We start from the raw sequence: 16,668 nt of genomic DNA, 5'->3' as shown, positions 1-16,668 counted from the left end.
GGAATGCACTGCTGTATTACAGTTGATCACTACAGCCGGAGGCAGCTGTAACACAGGGCCCCTGATCCATTTTAGCACTCCCTCATGCCTTGTTAGGCAGGTGAGGAGTGTTTAAAAATACAGGACTCTGCTCCTTTAAAAAGACTGGGCCCTGCTTTGGCAGGCTTGTGGGGAGTGTTTGAATGCACCAAACATCAGTGGGGCTGTCACGATTAGTTGTGAGCTTCTTTTAAACACTCCCCCCTGCTTTGGCATGCTGGCAGAGAACACTCAAAGTCCAAGGCCCCACATTATGCAGTATGTATTTTCTTTCAGTACTCCCCTCCTTTTGCAGACTGGGTGGGGGGGAGCACTGAAAGTGAGCATAAGCAGCCTAGAGCCCAGTGCATTTTTTGTGCAACAAGCTTTACCGCTAATCTAGCATAAAAACAATGCCACTTGCTACTTCCTCTGGTCCTCCTGAAGAGCTGCTGACATACTGTAGTAATCAGTAGGCAGATGAATTACTAAATAAGTACAGTGAGCATGATTTTATATGGTCAAATGAAGTTTTGCTCGCACAAATGGCATAGATCCTTAAAATGAGTTTACGTAAAAAAAACATTGACTGAAAAGTAGCAAATTTGCTTTGTGAGGAAGGAAAAAAATCCCATAAAAGGAAAGAACATCCAGAATGCTTTTTTACTGAATTATACTTTGAAACCAGGATGCAGCATATCCATTAATCTGGAGGTGTCACCAAGCATTAATGCAGTATACTAGAAAAATTCTGGGGGACCCAGAGAGACCCAAGCTCATATCCCCACTCTGCCATTAAGTTCAGCTGGTGACTTGGGACCAGTCAGTCTCTCTCAGCTTTACCTTCGTCACAGGACAGTAGGGAGCAGAGCAAGGGTTACTGTGAATTCCTGAAGAGAACCAGCAAGAAAAAAATGCAATACATAAATTACAGATTACATAAATACATGGCCATATTTCGATAGCTGCTGCTGGTTTACCTCCCCCCCCCCAAACCCTATCCAAAGAACTTGGGTCAGAGGTTATAGTGTAAAGGTGAGTGGCAGCAATGTGCCCCAAGGCCACCCAGTGAGTGTTTGAGCTGAACATTCAAATTCATCAAATTATCTTTCAGCCCATTAGCCTACAATCTTGCATCTGTTCCCCATATCACCAAAATAGCTAGCAAAATTAGATTTGGTAGCAGGTTTGATTTATAGACCCTCCAGGGCAGTATAAACCAAATATTTTAAGAAATATGGGAAACTGGACTCTCATATTATTAAACGAAGCAACAATACATCAATCATCAGATATTTATAAGGGCAGTCAAAAGCACCTAAGTACTCCAAGACAACTAAGTCACCATTACAGCGCACTTCTGTGCATGCCAGATAAAACAAAGAGTTCCCCATATTCTCTGACCCTCTCATACTATCACTAGATATTTACAGAATATTTCCTCTTGGTGAATCATGGAGGCAGCAAAGTACAGGTATCAAAAGAATTACAACTGTGAATGAAGGCTGCAGTCTGCCACATTGGCTTAGGCATCGCAAAAAAACTTGTAACAGAAGGATTTAACAGACCTGTGAATTCTCATCAGACCTCTGTAGTGGAAAGCCTTGGGCTTTCGTTAGAGAACTTCATATAACACTTGCTGGTATCTTAATGAAAATTTCCTGAGGGAAGCACACAGCCCCTGTTAGATCAGCATGTGAACATTTTTTACCAGTGAAAGAATGCTATAAGATACGTGCAGAGACCTTAAGCTATTGAGACCAAGGAAAGGAAGTGATCCCACAAAAATGACTCATGGCACAGAAAAAGTTCAAAGCCACACATCACACTGACACCTTGCTACTGAGGCTGCACGCCCATTTGAAGAACCTGTTCAAACCTTGGACTCATTTCATGCCTGGCAGATGGCTTGCCAAATGCAGCACTCACCATTTTCTAGGTCAGCAACTCTTAACAGGGGCCATATGCCCCCCCCCCAGGGTACAATCTACAATCTGGGGAGAGCATTCATAATTCTGGTAGGAAAATGGGTCCATTTTAGCTTTTAACATTAGGTAACCCGTTCTCCTCACTTGAATGGCTTCCGACAGGCAGTGATGGAGAGCTCTTGCACACTGTCACAAAATAAGGGAGTTGATACCAATGGCTGGAATAATCAAGCGCTAACCTTATTTTTTTAAGGCCAAATAGGGATCCACAACATGCAAAAACAAAACTTATTCCATACTTAATTCCACTACAAGGCAACTAACGGGTTTTAGAAGAATCAGACTTCTCCTTTCTTTGTATCTCTATATATCACGCAAAGCCACCCTGGCTCCGAGCTGTCAAATATGCCGCCCAGCCTTTTCCTTACAAGCCTTTTCCAGCCTTTTCCTTGCCCAGCATTTACTGGTGCTTGAGGGAGGTGTGCCTTGTTCCTACTTCGTGTGAAGAACAGCTGCAACCCTCAACGGTTCCTCTTCCATGAAAGCATCATTGCCCCAAGGTTTTGATTTGAGGATTTGTCCCTTCAGCTGATGACATAAGGGTGCCCATTTAAGCTTAACCCCCTTTCTCTGCCTGGTATTGTCATTCTATGAAATTGCAGGCCAACCAACCCACTAGGGTCAGGGGCCGCTCACTCTTGCAATCCTTAAAGCAGGTTAGGGAGGGGGAGAATCTTAAAGCTACAGCTTGCAGCAAATTGAGAGGGAGAAAATTGCTACTCAGCCCCCAAATAAATGACCAGCTTGCACTCCCTCTGAAATGTTAGGAGGGAGGGTGGGTCAGAGATGAGTGACAAGTCAAAGAGCAGGTGGAAAGGTGCTTTAAGTCCTCATGTGGCTTCCCCCCCACACACTGTGCACCTCCTTACATGGGTGCAGCAGCACCCTCTGACTCCCCTCTGCAGATTGCCAGTACAACCCCAGTCTTTCAACTCATTCTCATGTGAGTAATGCTGTCAGGAACTGAAATGTACCCTGCTCACCCATCCTAAAGACAAAATTCCAGATCCTAGGTGTGTCTCCCAAAAATGGCACACAGGAAAGAGGAATCATACCACGGGTGAAGTGGCCAGTCAGTTTACAGGAGATTTCCCAACGGGCCAGTGCTAGCCAGGAGTAAGCAGAACCAAGCCCAACAACTCCACCAGTGCCTCAGGAGCTACCTGGGCTCACTCTTCTGCTGAAAGCCATCATTGGCTCTGAAAAGTCCAAAACGGAACAGCGAACAAAGAATGCACAGTGTTAATGCACCAAGAAATTGAGGAAATGTTGCATGCACACAGGGCTCTGCTATGGCTTCAAAGGGCAAAGGCATGATATAAACATGTTTGTTTCTGTTTGTGAAATAAATGGGCTTTGAGAAGAAATTTGAAGGATACCGGAAAGAGAGTACCGTATTTGGCGGCGTATAAGACGACTTTTCCCCCCTGAAAAACATGCCTCCAAGTAGGGGGGTCGTCCTATACGCCGGGTGCACTTCAGTTGGGATAGACATACCTGCCCATAGTGGCCTCCCGATGCTCGCCCAGTGCCCACAGTGTAAGGTGACCAGAATTAAGGGACACCAAGGCGGCAGCGGCGCCCCCCCACACTGGGCTCACCAACTCTGCTGCTGTCTTGTGAACTCACTGGGCCCGCCAAACTTGGGCCTGCGTGCACACCACATCATGCCGCGGCAGCAACATAAGACTCTGAAGTGGGAGGGGGAGAGAGAGAGAGCTCCCGAAGGGCCAGCCGGGCGAGCGAGTGGAGAAGGAGTGGAGAAGGAGGAGGATGCTGGGGGGGGGAGGTGCCAGCCTCTGCTCCCCCTCCCTTTCCTTTTCCCTTTCGCAGTTTCTGGTGTTTTGAGGCCGCCCCCATTTAGGAAGAGAGCAAACACAGCCAGCCCAGTGCTGGGGCCTGAAAGCTTGGCGCACAGGGAACTCTACTCCTTGCTCTGCCCCCCACTCGCTTGCTCGCTTCCTCTTTGTTTGCAGTTAAATAAGCAGAGGAAGCTGTTTCAGTTCAAGGCATCACCGTGCACAAAAGCAGCCTCAACTTGCAAGAGAGAGAGTTACCCCTCTACTCTCGCCTTTCTTGGGGGAAGGGAGGTAATCACTAATCTGAGCATACTTTTTTGCTTTCTTTTCTTTTTTTATGGCTCTCTCTCTTTCTCTCTCTCTCCTCCCCCCCCCCTTTCCGATGCTCTTTTACGTTTTATTTGGTGTTTGGAAGAGGGGGTAGTCTTATACGTCGAGTATATAACAAACTCTATATTTTGAGTGGAAATGTTGGGGGGTCATCTTATACGCCCAGTCATCTTATACGCCGGCAAATACGGTACATAGTTAGGCTCACTGGCTCAATAATGAGTAGAATGAATGCTGCACTATCAAGATAATCGTCAGAATAAAAATAAATCTACAGTGTCCATCTTAGTATGCGTTGTTTTATACAGAAAAAAGCTATTTTTATTTGTGCACTACATCAAAGCAGCTCAAGGAAGCCTGAGTTTCACAACCACCCTGTAAGATGGTTCAACTAAAAGTGCCTTTTCTTATACTACCTCACAACTAAGCAAGAACACAGTCTGGATTTCTTACTTTGCACTGTGCTCACTTAACATGCTCAGTTAAAAAAAATTTTTACTGCAAATTAAAGCCTTTGTTATGAAGGAGAGATACCAGTCTGCACTCTAAGCAAAACCAATACACATACAAAATTGAATGACCAGGAAATGCAATGAGAAAGAAAATTGGTAAGAGACTTATTAGAACCTTTTTTATTGTTGTTTAGATAGATGCCTAGAAGAGAGAATTAATTCTCCAACTTTATCAGTATTCTTCATCTTCTCCTGAGAGGAGAAACCACAGCTTCCGTAATCTGCTCCTTCAGAGTAAAATTAAATGACATCATTTTCACGGCTGCTTCAGAAGCAAACGCAATTATCAAGCACATTTACTTCCAAGTAACAATGGCCAACCGTAACTGGTAAGGGCAGCAGACAGAATTCTGTTCTGCAAGTGCCCGGACGAGGGCTGCTCAAGCAACATGATTGCCCCTCCAGTCCACCAATGTAACCTGCAAAAGCAAGGGCAGAACGGTGTCCTTGGCTGTCAAGGAGGTAGACAGGAGAAATAAAACTAATTCTCCTCTGCATTAATACAGTTGAAAGAAGGCAGGTATGAACCAAACCCCAAGAGAGACCTTCGCTGTGCAGCCATAATAGTAATTAGGCCGTCTCCTTTTCTGTGCCAGTTGACCCACAAAAAGCTGAGAGCGCTGATAAGATTAAGGTCAGGGAATAGCTAGTATCTATATATTTGAAGGGGAAAGTCCCAAATTCCTCCCATACTGGGACTTGGCTATGATTATGCCCTATCATACAGGTCCTAGAGATTCTGCAGCTACAAATATCACCAGATGATTTAGCAGCTAGAGAACGCAAATATTAAATCTACACACTGGTGTGTGGCTTATTTGTCCGATTAATTCCATGTGCAAAATTTAGATTTCTGTATTAGGGAGGAATCCTAAATGACAGCCCCTTGAAATACCTTTATCTGTATAAGAATATTTAACATCCAGTGGATATGCAAGGGTCCTCCACGAACATAGTAAGGAGCCATGTTATTGCACTATTTGGGTATTTTTAGATCATATAAGTCTGGTAATCTTAGTACTAACCCTGGTACATTTTTGTCACCCACAGGAAGTTGGTTTACCACCCTGGTGATTGAAAAATGATATAAAAACATATTTTATGTATGTGTTTTTCTAAAACCATTGTGTGTACTTAATATTGACCTCTGAGGAAAACCTGTATAGCAGTGGTCCCCAACCTTTTTCAGGCTGGGGACCGGCGGCAGCAGGGAGGGTGATTGCCCGGCCGCGCACGCCAATAAAAACTGGTGTGGGTGTAGATACCGTATATCTCAAAATAAAAATTCACTAGAAAGAGGAAGGAGAAAACACTCTGCATCCTATGAATAGAGCCTCAGGGTGGTAGCAACAGTTCTAAGTAACAGAAATCCCAGCTGCAAAGTCTGTCTTGTTAAGTGAATGAAAAATAAACAATCCTGATGCAAACATGGTGATCTATTGGGTTCATTAATTCCTCTAAAGTTGCCTAGATTTTACTGTGGTACAGTAAGATACAGTGACATAATTTTCTATGAATATTCTGAAGAAAATTGAGTGTTACATTTGAAAACATTAAGTGTTCATAAGTGGTTTCTGGCGTTCCCTACAGCAAACTTCTATGTCTGTTTCCTGTAAGCCTTCAATAACCTAGATACATTTTACTCTTCTTTTAGGAAGGCATCACAATTTATCTTATTTTTCTCTCTGACACTTTATATGTTCCTTTGCCAATTCATCACCAACTGAGAAAGGTCCACACCCAGTTAATCAGTTAATCTTTTGAAACAATCTTGTACTCATTTGTTTATACTTCTGTTCTTTAAAATGCTAGTACTTCTGGCTCCTCCATAATAACTGTTTGCACCCTAGCTTGGGTCTAACATGGCATACAAAACCTTAAGTCACAACAAATTAGTTACTCTGAAGCATCACAAAATTATTTGCTATTTAACAAAACCAGAGATTATCTGGAAAGGGAAAATGTAGCGTACATGTTTTGGTGCATTTATTCCCCACAACAAACCAACTGGGATATCATTTGCATTTCCTAGTTGTGAAGCATGACCTGAGAGAAAGTGACACACTATGGTTTGTTGGGGATTAGAGTCAGGATTTCTAAAGCCAATATTCTGACCCCTGGATAAAGCAATCATTTACGACAGCCTTGCTATCTTTCCCAGAAACATAAAGTACTTATCCCTCTCTTCTCACCTTCCCCATATGTATAAACTAAATAAGGCACCAGTACCATTTGCTAGATTAATTGATTTTCCCCGCTCTTACTTGAGCTTGATGTATTTCTTCATCACCCATTCTGTTCTATTACACAAATGCTTCCTCTGAACAAAATTCACACATTCAATTGCAAGTCACTAGGCACTGATTAATCAAGCAACATCCATATATGCATCGACCAGTCCTTATTACAAAGGGACAGAGTCATTACTGGAATTATTAAAGTTATCTGTTGCTAGAAAGAAGCATTTTTAGGCATGACAACTCTTCAGAGGTCTCTGAAGTATGCTGAGAAGTCTGCTTCACACACACACACACATATATATTATATTTTATAAAATTAACTTTCTCACTTCACAGGGAATAGACAGGTAGGCTAGATTTGCAATTCAATAAGTCTCTTGAAGAATCAAACACTGACATGTATAACAACATGACTGCCAGGCATTCTGGGAACAAACTGGGATGTTCTGCAACAGAAATCATGTAACTAAGGTGTGTTAATTTATTTTGAGACGATAAATGTGGAGTTTCCTTTAAGATGTATACCCTACTGTTAAAATAAGCTGCAGCACACTAGCTATGAATTGTTGTTGTTGTCGTCAGCCATTCAGTCATATCTGACTCTTGGTGATCCCATGGCTTAGCTTTTGCCACAATACCTGATCCTGCACTGCCTCCCTCAGCTGTGCAATATTCTGGCCAGTGTCCATTTTGATCAAGTCTAACCAATGTGTTCTTTGTCAGCCTGGTTTCTTTTTTTCCACTGACCAATCCTAGCTTAATTGCTTTCTCCATTGAGCTATATCACATGATATGATCAAAGTAAGTGAGACGGAGTTTCGTGATTTTGCCTACCAATCATATATCAAACTCTATGCACTGTAGTATTTCCTTATTTGTGACTTTCACTGTCCATGGAACCCACAGAAGCCTTCTCCAACACCACGGTTCAATTAAATCCAACTTTCACAGCCATAAGTGACTTATGGAAATAGATCTAACTAAAGCTCTGCCCATGAGGCTGGGAGTTCAATCGCTGAGTGACCCAGTGCAATTTGACGGTTTATTTCCATACTGTAATCGCCACACACATCAGTTTGTGACCCAAGAAAAATGAATTCCTAAACACATTTGATCTCTTCACCATCGGTTTTTGTTATTGTGACATGTCTGGTTTTTGCAGTGCTCATTATTTTTGTTTTTTTTAGCATTTAAGAAAAGCCCAAATTTCTTTCTTACTTCATTGACTTTTGTAATTAGCTGTTCTAGGCCTTCCTTAGTTTCTGACAGGAAATTTGTGTTATCAGTATACAAAGATTATTTATATTTGTACTGCACCTATTTGGCCAGATGATTGTGCTGAGGCTGAGGGTTTGCCAGAGTTCAGTCTGGGAGGTTGGGAGCCAAAGGAAACAGAGTTCAGAGCAAATGAGGAGGGAAGCTGAGTCAAGCAGAGCTGGGGTCAAAAGCCAGGGGAAGAGTCAAAACACAGATTGGATTCCAAAGTGGAATCAGTAGCCAAATGTTGAAGAGCTGGAACATGGTCAATAACCAAGCCAAGAGCCTGGAACCAGGATTTACAGGAACAGAGCTTCCATGTAGTGAACCAGAACAGGAGTCATCTGGGAAGATGGACAAGCCATGCATTGCCCCCACAAAGGACCCTATCTCAAGTCCTTCTGAAATAGCCAGAATCAGAAGAAGAGTTGGTTCTTATATTCCGCTTTTCCCTACCCGAAGGAGGCTCAAAGCGGCTTACAGTCGCCTTCCCATTCCTCTCCCCACAACAGACACCCTGTGAGATGGGTGAGGCTGAGAGAGCCCTGATATCACTGCTCGGTCAGAACAGTCTTATCAGTGCCGTGGCGAGCCCGAGGTCACCCAGCTGGCTGCATGTGGGGGAGTGCAGAATCGAACCTGGCATGCCAGATTAGAAGTCCGCACTCCTAACCACTACACCAAACTGGCTCTCAGGTGGGGCAACCCTCAGCCAGAGGCCCTGCTGCTGGAGCTAATCCTCATCAAAGGAAGAGGTTGCGCTGTGCCCCATCTACCTTGACAGCACACTGATCTCCTGATAGCTGTCAAGGTAGATCGCCTCTGCTGTTACTGCCATCCTGGGGAATGCCTGGGGCTTGTGGGGATTTGATGCCAGTAGGGCTGCTCCTCTGGCGAGTTTTCCAGCCCTGGATGAGTCTTGTCCTGGGGCTTAACATAAGCCAGCACAAAGGGCTGTGTCTCAGCCTGGCTGGGCCCAGGCTGCTCCTCATCTAGCATATCCAAGGCCAGGTCTCCCGGCAGCTCTGGAGAGCAGGTCAAACAATCCCTCCAGACCAGTGTCCTCTGGCACCAGCTCTGGTGGTGCAGCCAGTGTTTATAATCTCTCTCATAATGATCTCAGCATACAGGTTTTAATAGCTATATTCTATGAACTGCTACTGTTTATATTTCCAATGGGAGTATCTCTCCTTTGGTTGCTTCTCCCTACCAGTGAATCTCAAAGGGTATTTTGAATTCAGCCACCAGGTAATTTAATTAAGCCTGCAACATTTTCTGGTGTCCATTTTAAGAATGACACGAACCAGATTTTTGGCCTCTGTCAAAATGCTCTTCCTTCTCTTCACCTCCCCACATAGTAATTGACATCTGACAAAAAGTCTTGGGGAACAAAAAAGCATGTCCTCAGTTGGTATTTCTTTTTTTACTATAAAATGGTTTACACTACTACTCTTTTGAGGATTGTTCCACCAGCTGACAAAGCTACCTATAATTGTTTCCCTACTGGTTATAGTAAATTTCTTCAACGCAAAGCACTGAAGTGGGTTATATATAAATTAGGAGCTGCTTCTAGAATTGCAGGAGAGAAAATTAGTAGTTATAATACCATTTGTCTTTGAATAAGTTGCGTTACAAAAAACAAGCAAAAGGTTTCCCCAATTGTCAAATATGTCTTAGAATATGTTTGATCCAAAAAGATAAATCTATAAAGACTTCTGTGCATTTTTCTTCTAGTTCTTTCTTGATAAGTGAGCCCTGCTTTGATACTAAAGGGAATACTGGTACCTAGCAGAGTGAATCCAAGTCATTTTCATGAGAAAATGGGAACAAAGAGAATATATAATATTTGCACCAGTGGAAAAATCTTGATTTAACATTGGATGGGGGCTGGGGGAATTTCCAGTCTTAAACTAGGAAACCAGATTTTCTAAATGTTTTTTCATTCAGCATTAAAATTGTAATTTGCTTTTTTGCATTTAAAAATAAATAACCCCAAAATATAATAGCCAGGAACTGAATTAAAAATCTTAAAATATATTGCTAAACTGAATAAGAAGAGGTACGGGGGAAAGAACAGAGTATACGTAATACTACTGAAGCGATCACTGGCACAGAAAGGGTATGTCCCCTTTGAGGGATCACCTACAATAAGGGAAAAGGTCTACACGGGGGTCTTCCCCAACTTAATAGCCACTCTTCTTCCGGCCAGAAGTTACTCCAGCACCTAAGCATGTTGTTGTTGTTGTTGTTGTCCTATCAGTCAACCCTTCCTCAGGTGAGGAAGAGAGAGAGGAAGCTGGCCCCAGCCCTCAGATGCTGCAGAAAGACTCATCCGATAAAGTAAAGACACCATCAGGTACAGATGGGGAGTTCCAGCCTGCGCTTGGTATGAAGGAGCAAGTGGGCCCAGAGGGAAGTGCAGAAGCAGTATGCAGTTGGCAGCCCAGCACCAGGCAATTTCTGCCTATGAGCTGGAGTCACTGCAGGATCAGGGCTAACAGCCTTATTTACCCATTGAGGACTTGTAGCTATTCCTTGATAACTCAGCAAGTTGAGGAGCTACACTTGGCCTTGAATCACTCCTGATTTATATATATACTAGTTTCAAAGCCCCTTTATAAAAAGGGGTTTTGAAAGGGGGGTTCCCTCGGGCGGCGGTCTGACGCTGCGCGAGGCGCTTCGCGCCTCCCGCAGCGTCAGACCGGCAAGGAGGGAATCCCCAGCAGCCGCGCTTCACGCGACTGCTGGGGGTTCCCTCGGGCGGCGGTCTGACACTGCGCGAGGCGCTTCGCGCCTCCCGCAGCGTCAGACCGGCAAGGAGGGAATCCCCAGCAGCCGCGCTTCACGCGACTGCTGGGGGTTCCCTCGGGCGGCGGTCTGACGCTGCGCGAGGCGCTTCGCGCCTCCCGCAGCGTCAGACCGGGAGCAACTGCGAGCCGCGCTGCGTGCGGCTCGCAGTTGCTCAGCCTGGGAATCGGATTGGTCCCTCCGATTGTCTGTCGTGAGGAAGGGTCCAACCCGGACCCTTCCTCATCACGGACAAAGCCCACCTCTAGGGGGCTTAACGAATTATATAGTCCGTGGCGCCCGTGGCGCCACGGGCTGTTTAAAGATCAGCCAGAAAAGAAAGAGCCTGTGTTCATAATCCTTGCATGCTTTCACCTTCTGGACCATGACCTGGCTTGTGCTCCTTAGATTTGCCCTTCTGGTTTGATGCTTGGATTTTTTAATAGTTGTGGACTGTTTTGGGGCTGTGCCTCTTGCTCCAAGTGCCTGTCTCAACCAGGATGGACTTGAAGTTGTACCTAGTAATATCAGCTTCATGCTAGTCTAAAGCATATTACGATAAACACAGACACATACATATATACACACTACTAAATTCTCTATTCTGTTTTGGGACTGATGGTAATCAACTGAGCCAACCCTAGAACTTCAGGATGTTACACACCCTCTTCAGGTAGGCATTCCATATCATAATTTTTCTTTCCCACAAGACACTTTGGTAATCTGGATGAGAGGTGAACTGGCCAATGCTATCAGGAAGACTTGCAATAGGCTGATGGTCTGTTCTCTTTCGGACCCACCTCAGCCTCAAGTGAGGGATCAAGCATTCTCCTGCTGCAGCAAGACAGGAGCCCTTACTTTGTAAAGAGCAGGGAAGGATGTGCCTAGCCTCACCAGCTTGCACTCTTGGCTTCGGCATACTCACTGTTTTGTTCAGACAAGCTCAGTTTAGGTGGGTATCGCTCTTCATGGCAAGGGTCATAGGTTCACCTATCAGTACAGCAAGGCATAGGCCCAGCTTGGGCTCATTTACTTGCTTGCTGTGGCAGAGGAAAAGTTCAACCTGGCCTTGCTGGCCTGGTGCAGCAAGCAATTTGCCAGCCGAGCTTTGCAGTGTGGGGCTGATTGGGAAGGCTCCCTTGGGGTGAGAGGCCAGCAGGTCCAGGGCATACTGGGGGCAGTCCCCTTTCCAAGTCTGGGCAAGACAGTAAGTTTAAAAAGTATCATAAGGATAGTTTATGAATATCTGCTTTGTGAACCTTTACATACAAAATTTCACATTATTAATTTCTAATTCTGTGTCCAATTATGGTGTTACTAGAAAATAAGCCCGCTGTAGTGTTAAGACAGCGGGCGCTAGGCGTTAGCTCTGCCCCCCCCCCGGTCGGCGCGGCCTACCTGATGCCGCAGAGTGGGAACGGGTCTGTGTGTGTGCGGGGCGGGGGACGCTGGCGGCTCTGGTGCAGGCGCGACCGAGAAGGGGCCCGCTTCCCCCGCCGAGCTCGGCTCCTGCGCTGCCGCCATTCATGGCCCCCGCCGGCAATCGCGGCGGCACTCCCGTGGCGGATCGCAGCTCTGCTGGCTGGTCTTCCTGCTGGCTGGTGTAGCGCCGCTCGCAGCTCCGGCGCGAGTGGCGGCTCCGTCGGTGCTGGTGGCGCTGCTGCCGGTGGCCTGGCCTCCGCCGCTGGTGCCGGTGGGCCCTTGGGCGGGCGGAGGGCGGCTTGTGGTGGCTCATTGGGGCGCGGCCTGACGCTCTGCGCGGCTGCCAGGGGCTCCCTTGCGGCCGGCCTGACGCGCCAGGCCTCCGACGCGCCAGGCGAGCGGCTAAGGGAGCAACTGCAAGTCGCGCTGCGCGCAGCTCGCAGTTGCTGGTGCTGGGAATCGGAGGGACCAATTGGCAGGCGCTGTGCGCCTGCCAATTGGTCCCTCCGATTGTCTGTCATGAGGAAGGGTCCAATCCGGACCCTTCCTCATCACGGACACATCCCGCCCTACAACCCCTTAGCCTTTTATTTAGTCCGTGGCGCCCGCGGCGCCACGGGCGGTTTAAAGATGTCCAGTTAGACTTTTAGGAAGGAACTCAGAAGTTGAGCTGTACAATAAAATAATGTAAAAATGGTAATTATTTATTACTAGCAGTAGAGCCCGCTGTCAAAAAAATACAGCGGGCCCTAGGGGAGGGTTTGCTTCCCCTCACGCTCATGTAGCAAAATGTTCCCCAGGCCCCAGGGCTTGGGGAGCATTTTAAAGGCGAGGGGAGGGCTTTAAGACGCTGGCCAAGCCCCGGGGAAGGCGCTCTGCGGCTCCTGGAGCCGCGGAGCGCCTTCCCCGGGGCTTGGCGAGCGTTGTAAAGGCAAGGGGGGGGCTTTAAGACGATGGCCAAGCCCCGGGGAAGGCGCTCCGCGGCTCCTGGAGCCGCAGAGCGCCTTCCCTGGGGCTTGCCCAGCGTTGTAAAGGCGGCGGGGGGGCTTTAAGACGCTGGCCAAGCCCCGGGGAAGGCACTCCGCGGCTCCTGGAGCCGCAGAGCGCCTTCTCCGGGGCTTGGCCAGCGTTTTTAAGGCGGCGGCGGGCTTTAAGACGCTGGGCAAGCCCCGGGGAAGGCGCTCCGTGGCTCCTGGAGCCGCGGAGCGCCTTTCCCGGGGCTTGGCCAGCGTTTTAAAAGCGAGCCATTTTCAGGGCAGGGGCCAGGGAGCCTACCTTCGCTCTCGGCGGCCAGCAAAGTAAGGGCTGCCGGAGCGAAGGGAAGCTCTGGTGGGGGGGGCGGGTTGGGAGGCGCTTCGCGCCTCCCAATTAGTTTGTGGCCGGGCAAGCAGCCAATCAGCAGCCGCGCTGCGCGCGCCTGCTAATTGGCAGCTTGGGGGTGGACTGACCAGCAGAGGGCCCAATCGGGAGGCGCTTCGCGCCTCCCGATTGGGCCCTCTGCTTGTCAGTCAAGGGGAAGGGGCCTATCGGCACCCTTCCTCATCCCGGACAGGGCCTGCCCTTACTGTTTTATTTCTTCCGCTCCGCCAGGAGCGGTTAAAGATAGTGCAAAATTAAAAACAGATTAAAAATATATATAAAAACAATACAGAACTAACTGCTCATAAGGCCAAACGCATTTCGACCCTACTGGGTCTTCCTCAGTGGTCAGAATTGTAACAATACACTCTATATAAAATGTCTAAACTCATTATAAAGTCTAGCTGAGTGGTTGAATGAGATCCTGGAAAATAATGAAAAATATCAGAATGAGCATGATTAAAAAGGAGAATCTAATATGTGAATCATTCAAACATGAGTGGTGACTTACTGTAAATTATGGCTCCTACCAATATATGTAAATTTTAGACTTTTTGGAGACCACCTCCTATGTCATATGTCTAGGCTCATTACTCTGTAAAAATAATAAAAACAAGAGACTACTTATGAAGAATTAAAGAGTAAAATTGCCCATATTACCAACAGGATATCCCCATACATATCTTCGCTATAATATAATTCTGTGCTGAGAGTGTATTTCATATGCATCAGAAAAAAAGCTATATCATTGTATTGGGAAAGAAACTATTTATGCCCATCTATAAGGTTGATGTAATTCTGCTACTATTGCATCAGCAAGTGTCCGTGGGTTGGCCTTGAAGTCCAGAAAAAAGATGTGTGTGTGTGTAGGGGAGAGAAAGGGGGGGGGAGGAAGAGGGGGAAGACACCATCTCAAGTCTACCAGCTGCAAAGTAAAATACAATTATACAACGTTGATACATATTAAAATGCCAACATCCAGTCCATTTCCTCATTCAGGCCACGTGAAAAAGAATTCAGTTGGTATATCCAAAATAGTTCTCTTTTCCTCAAAAGTTTGGATGATATATCTGCTGATGATGTAAACACCTGTTTTAGACTTTTAGTCATGTCTTTGTCTAGCTCTTTCCCACCTTATACTAGGAGCTCATGATTACATTAAACTCTATGATGTATTGTGAAATGACCCAGAGAAATATTATCTTTAGGACAAAATACTGGGATAATAATCCTTATCCATTGTTGTTCCTCTATATATTTCTGAAACAACCTAGGGGGCGGGACGTGTCTGGCTGTCCGTTGGAATAAAACCAATCAGGGTGCAGCCAGTTTTGTCCTGATTGGCCCTACCCCTGCTGCTCCCGCTGTCCGGCCCTGCTCTCAGACGTCTCAGTGCTTGGAGCCAGTGCCTGGACCCAGCACCCGCCCGCCCCACTTGATTTGACTGCGAGCTGGGGACCAAAGCCACCTTAAGCTGCCTGGCCAAGGGCCAGGGGAGGGGACCCTTTCAGGGCCCATTCTTAGGAACGGGCTTTGAAGCTAGTAATTCTATAAAATGACATATATACCATATATGGCTTAAAACTTCCTAAGATATTTCTCACCTAATTAAGTTTGCACAAGGAAAAATAGTCCTGGGACTTGTTCCTCCTTCTTTTCCAGAAAAGCATTATCAATTCTCTATATATGAATTTTCTACCTGGCTATGTGAACCTATATTTAGATTTGAGGCCAGTTTGTTACCACAGTACTACATTATAGGCATAATCACTAGAGAAAGAGGTTTCAGTGCTTCAGTCACAAGGCTGACCTTGAGCAAGCTTATATTTCTCTGACTAATCTTGCTCACATGGCTGTTCAGAAGAAAAAGAAATATGCAAACCTACACTGGAAGCTTCAAGCCAAAGCAGCAGTCCCAGAAATATTAGTCAGCAAAAACACAAAACAAAAGAAACCAACTTTAAAATTAACCCTTTCACTGTTTTATTTACCTCAATTGCAGAACAATTACAAAAAACATTACAAACGGACAGTTTGGTTTTCAAGATAAGACTGCCTTCAATTAGGTCAACAGACCAGCCTGATGTCCTTTATGTAATAAGATGTCAGATGAGAGGAAGGACTGCCTAGGAAAAGTATGCAAATTGCACTGAAAAATATATCAGGGACAAACAGTGGCTGGCGGAAAACAGTCAAGGGGCAATGCTCCATTAAATATTAAGCTGTTCTCGGCCTGCATTTAAAGTTCTTAAAACATCTCTAAATTATCTCAGGTCCCTTATGGCACTCGGCCTGCCTTTAGTATCATAGTGTGACAATAATAAGAACGCCAAGGGAAATGACCTTATTCCAGCTCAAAAGCCTTTCATTTCTCATATTCTTTCTCACCACTCAAATTGCATGGGTCATAATGTTTGACAGGGGGCCACTGGGGGATAATACTGAACCTATAAGAATGTTGTTCTTGCTTCGGTGTAATGCATAAGAGGTTGGTCTCAGAGCTGTGATAGGTGGCACAATGAAAATGTAAATTGAGCTACATTGTTATTGCTGCAAAGTGTTTTTTCTTGTTAGAGACTAGCAAACAGGCATGGCATTTTCAAAGTTGGAAAAAGGATTATTTCCACAGAAGAGTTCAGTAGCAAGCTTTACGTTCCACAAAAGTGCTTTTCGGATGTCCCTAGCTGCTACTGGAAGAATTATTTCAGTTTGAGGCCTGTATTAACAAAGGGAACAAGTCAGAGCAAAATCTGAAGGAGAAAAGGGTGGGAGTGGGTGGGAATTTTATTTTATCAACAACTGACAAACCTCCTGAACAAAAACAAACACTCAATTCACAAGTGTTGTAGTTAACAAGCAGAGTCAAGGACTAATCTACCGTGTTAATTGGATTGAAATTTTTGGAGTTGGTAGATTTTAAGCAGAGCACTAAGAAAAGCTTCAGCCCTCTGAGGCA

The 16,668-nt window shown here is 45.8% G+C and overlaps 1 protein-coding gene across 2 annotated transcripts in view; it reads right to left on the bottom strand.

The window, feature by feature from the left end:
• Positions 1-16,668, bottom strand: part of LRP8 (LDL receptor related protein 8) — a 224,954-nt gene that overhangs the window by 168,739 nt on the left and 39,547 nt on the right. The window lies entirely within an intron of this gene.

Source organism: Paroedura picta, chromosome 4 (genome assembly GCF_049243985.1).
Source record: "Paroedura picta isolate Pp20150507F chromosome 4, Ppicta_v3.0, whole genome shotgun sequence".
NCBI classification, from domain to species: domain Eukaryota; kingdom Metazoa; phylum Chordata; class Lepidosauria; order Squamata; family Gekkonidae; genus Paroedura; species Paroedura picta.
This window is presented reverse-complemented; position numbering and strand designations above follow the sequence as displayed.